Source organism: Neltuma alba, unplaced genomic scaffold, assembly GCF_004799145.2.
Source record: "Neltuma alba isolate B1F8T4 unplaced genomic scaffold, ASM479914v2 tig00010064_pilon, whole genome shotgun sequence".
In the NCBI taxonomy this organism is placed as follows: domain Eukaryota; kingdom Viridiplantae; phylum Streptophyta; class Magnoliopsida; order Fabales; family Fabaceae; genus Neltuma; species Neltuma alba.
Genome location: NW_021635023.1, coordinates 66,181 through 71,695, shown reverse-complemented (window position 1 = coordinate 71,695; position 5,515 = coordinate 66,181).

The following is a 5,515-nucleotide window of genomic DNA, read 5'->3' as shown; positions in this document are numbered from 1 at the left end:
TGGGTAACGAGTCTATCAAGGCCTGTCCTTATAATGTCTCATCTGTGCTCAAGGGATCCTCCTCAATCATCTCATTATGTAGCAGCCTGACATAGTAAAAGTAGTCCAAATAAATTGAGGCATACTGGTTTTGTGACCTGTCAATATGCCTTCCCAACTCTATCAGCTCTCTGAATATATCTTCATAGTTTTTAAACTCCTTTTTCACTAGCTGTGGCCTTTTCTTAATAGCTAAATTCTTTGTCTTGATGTTGCTGGGGCCTGCTTCATCTCTAGGTCTGGGACCTGCCTCGTTAGGGTTGGGTCTAGCTCCCACTGCACTCTAAGCATTAACTTACATCTCTTCTTCTCTGACGCTATTAGAGGCTACACTAGACTTTGCCCTATCTTTAGGCCTGTCATGGTCTCTTAGTTGCGTTGTAGGATCCTCTTCTAGTACCAACCACTGTAGAAATCACCAATCGGGTAAATCCTCTCTTGTTATTCTCTGATTTATGGTTCCTCCTGACTCGCTATTCACACAACTAGCCATTTTTCTTCCTACACTTAAATCATTCCATAATACATAATCCAAAAATATGTATGCATATCACATAATGCAATTTCTGGATATACAGCAACCAATAACATGATGCAGCAAACAACAGTCCAAAACATCAAACAGCGGTCCAGAACCTTTGTTCTAATACCAAAAATGTCATACCTTACTTTTAGACCACTTATTATCCCATTTAGAACAATTTGGAATTTCTTATGGCCTTAAGTTAGAAAAATTCAAACTTTAAAATTCATTAAATTCGGGTAACTATTTATTATAACCCTAATGAAGGCTAAATTTTGAAAAATCATAACTAATTCAAGAAAAATAAAAAAGGAGTGGTTCTAAGTTTTACTTAAAGCTATTAATGTGCTTTTCAAAGAAAAAATGCTCATTGGTATTCAGAGTTCACCAATTAGTCTCAGATTTTGTGGAAAGTGATACTGTTCATATGGTCAATTTTTAATTTTTCAGAATTTATGCCTAACTTTGGAAGGGCATAACTTTCTATGCAAACCTCCACATTTAATGAGATACCACTTATTTTAAAGCTAAAAATATGATTTATATGCCTATAAAATTTTAGCTTAGAACTCAATCAAGTGCACAAAATTCTATTGGTCAAGATTCACTCTTAAACAGTAAACTTTTATCTCTTTTTTATTACCATTCTTGGTTAATTTTTCCCTTGTTGATCTAAATAACCATTCCAATCACATAACCTATATCAGCACATGATTTTCGATGATATATTCACATGCATAATCATTTGGGTCATTAATACTATAATTCCACATAATTCACCATAATTCATAACAATATTGTTCCAAGAGGTATAACAACTAATTATCTCCCAAAATGATCTCCTTTTCTTTGTCTTTACTTGGTCCAACTCATAGAAATCTCAATAGCAATGTGTCACACGTTGCTTTTATTATACCTTAGAGTTCATTTAGAATTATTTCAGACCACTTTGAATGGCCTTAAACTCAAAAAAAAAAAAACATAACTAAGACGTTGATTTACAGAAATACTATTCACTATGCATTTTTCAGATTTCATGTCTAACTTTGAAAAATCATAACTAATTCTAAAAAAATTGCATAGAGGTGTTCCAAATTTCTACTTGGAGCTCTTTCAATGCTCTTTAAGGGAAAAATATCAAACTAGACTTATATCTTGCCAATTTGTACAATTTATTCTTAAACTTTACTATTCATTTGGTAAATTCTAGAACTTTTGAAATTCTATGCCTCAACTTTTGAAATTTGTATCTCCTTGTGTACACATCCAATTATGGTGATCTACCTTTTATTTTAAAGCTTGAGATGTGTACTGTAAGCCTACCAAACTTTGTGGCTTAATTCGTTCATTTGATAGGTCAAACTGGAGCTGGGACCTGATTGCTTCATGACCTACGTTTTATCCCTTAAACAATTCTTGCTATAATTCTTTTTATTACTTTGGCATGCAACTTGGGCTTGCTTTTTCTCATACATTTCCATTCATGTCAAAGACATTTTAATTAATTACAATGCATCATTGGCATCTATGAACATAATTTACATAATAGGAGAATTATACATTAATCCTTAATCTCATTCATTAACATAAATAATTCTCCACCTCCTTCTCCTTCCTTATCATGCCATTATTGCCCATCATTGATTGACCTAAATTGTTGGTTAGGGAGGGGTGAGATTCAAAAGAATCTTAGTAGCAAACAATACCACATTAATCATGCTAGATGGATGCTAATGCATTACATGCAACTTGCTTATTCTCTTGTTAATTAGTGACATGTTAGCATGTTTAAAGTTACCTTCTTGATGCATGGCCATAGAGATATATTCTACTCATCATAAATAGAAATTACAGCAGCCAAAACATGTCACAACAATATTCAAATAACATGTACATGGCAATATACAAGCATATAATATCAAGCAATGACAATAGGTAAGTTCACTACCTTGCACTTTAAGCTTTCCTCTTGCTTTTCCTTTGATTACCTCGACTTCCCAGCCATGTGGCTTTCGGTCAACTTCATCAAACTTCCTCTTTGATGTTCCAAGGTCCTAAATATAGTCACATTGATCATACAATCTATTAGGACCAAGAAATTACACAAGGTTCAAGACTAGCTTTCTTGAACTTAATCAATTTCTCTTAATTTTTGTATTAATGTTCTAGCTTTGTAACAATTGTTCCCTTAGGGTAATCCTTCACAATTTTGCCCAAGGAATCCAAATATGAGCTTAGATTCATGAAAAGAAAACTTCTTCCCCAAGAACCAGTGTTGGCCGAATAGGGGCTTTTGAAATCCAAAAATTCCAACTTTGATTCTAATGCTTCCAATGCTTGTTCTTTAGGTTTACCCTAAACAATTTCCCATTTTAAACACAATGGAGGCATCAAAACTATGAAAAACTCATCTTAGGGTACAGATCATAGCTTGGTTGAACGGCACCCACAATAATCATATCATGAAATCTTTTATATATCAACCCAAAACCACTTAAAACAACCTTGAACCAACGTGTTTTAATTGGATATAACATCAAAACTTCCTTCCCCTAACCTATGATAATTCAACAGCACTTCCTTAAGGGAGAAGCCAGATTTTTCAACCATACAAAACAAGGAAACAAAGCAAGAAACATAATAGAATAACTTACTAACCTTAGATCTAAGCTTGGATGACCAAAGGAGGTAGCTTTCTCCTAGTTGCTCTTCAAGAAATAAAATGGGAAGAGATTCCTATCACACCCTACTTATATAATATCTTAGCATCTATTTAGAGCCATTTCAGACCACTTTGGATGGTCTTCAACTTAGAAATTTCAATCTGGACATTAATTTTCGGAAATTTACTGTTCACTGCCCAATTTCCAGATTACAGGTCCAACTTTGAAAAATCATAACTAATTCTAGAAAAATCATGTGGAAGTGTTCCAAAATTCTACAGAAATCTCTTTCAATTCTCTTTAAAGGAAAAATATCCAATTGGACTTATCCTTAGCCAATTCGTACAGTTTATTAGATAAAATTTATTGTCTATTTGGTAAAATCTGGAACTACCAGATTCTGTGCCTCAAATTTGGAAATTCATATCTCCTTGTGTACACATCCAATTGAGGTGTTTGATCTCTCATTTTAAAGCTTGAGATATGTACTATAAGTCTACCAAATTTTATAGGTTAACTCATTCATTTCATTGGTTAAACTGAAGTTGAAGCTAACTGCTCCAGAACCTATGTTTTATCCCTTAACTAACTTTTACTTTAATTATTTTTATTTCTTTGGCATGCAAAACTTGGGCTTGATCTTTCCCATTCATGCTCATACACTTTCAATCATGCCATAAACATTCTAAGCGTGTATATTATATTGATGGCATTCATGACATAATTTACAATGCAGGAGAATTATACATTGAACATAATCTCATTCAGTAGCATCGATCATTCTCCACTTTCTTCTCCTTACTTCTCATGCCATTATTGCCCATCATTGATTGACCTAAATGGTTGGTTAGGGAGGGGGTGAGATTTGGGGGAATCTGAGTAGCAAACAATACCATATTAATCATGCTAGATGGATGCTCATGCACTACACGCAACTTGTTTATTCTCTTGTTAATTAGTGACATATTAGCATGCTCAAAGCCAACTTCTTGATGCATGGCCATGGAGACATAATCTACTCATCATGAATAGAAATTACAGCAGCTAAAACATGTCACAATAACATTCAAATAACATGTACACAGCAATGCACAAGCATACAACATCAAGCAATAACAATAGGTAAGTTCACTACCTTACACCTTAAGCTTTCCTCTTACTTTTCCTTTGACTCCCTTGACTTTCCAACCATGTGGGCATTCGGTCAACATCACCAAACATCATCTTGGATGTTCCAAAGTCCTAAACATAGTTACATTGATCATACAATCTATTAGGACCAAGAGATTAAATAAAGTTCAAGACTAATCTTCTTGAACTTAACCCTTTTCTCTTAATTTTTGGATTTGTGTTCTAGCTTTGTAAAAATTATTCTCTTAGGCTAATCCTACACAATTTTACCCAAGGAATCCAATGTTCACTTAAATTCATGAAAATCCAATCCCTCCCTATAGATCTCATTTTGGCCGAATAGGGTGTCTTGAAAACCAAATTTCCATTTTCAAATTTAATGCTTCCAAGATTCCTTTCTTGGTGTTTCCCTACACCATTTCATCATTTAAACATGTTGAAAGCATCAAATTAAATCAAATCCATCTCTAACCCCATTCTCTCTCCTTGGCCGAATTGAATCATCATAAATAGGGGTGGGATTTTCTTTACAAAACTCACTCAAAACTAGACAAAACCTATCGTTTTCAAGTGTGCAATCTATGCTTTAAACCCTTGATTCACCCTTCCATAATTTTTGAAAATTTGGCAGCATCTCTCCATGGAAAATGGCCATCCAAAACTACATAAAATCATATATAAACAGCCCGCAATAATTAACAGCGAGCTTAGGAGCTTACCTTGGTGATTCCTTGAACTTAGGGGGACTTTCTCTCACTAGAAATAGCTCTTTCTCTTTCTAAATGCAAGAGCAACAAAGTCTCCCCTATAGTTCCTTGCTTGGCTGAAATCTGAGGGGGAGGTGCCTATGTATAGCCAAAAATTTGGCTTGAATGGACCAAAATGCCCTTGGTAGCTAATAGAAAGGGTAAGGGCAATTTTGAAACTTTAAGTTGACTTTTACATCATCATTGCATCATCTTATGCATCATCCTTACCTCATTCTTCTAGAAGGTGCCAAGTGTCACAAAAGTGGTGGAGGAGAAGGGAGATTAGATCCTAGCCATTGGATCAAAACTTGTTCCCTAAGTTTCCTCTTACTTTACTTGGCCCACGTTTTTCCAAATTTCGTTATGGCCTTCCAGAGCTCAGAAAATTCTTCTGTCTACTCCATAAATTC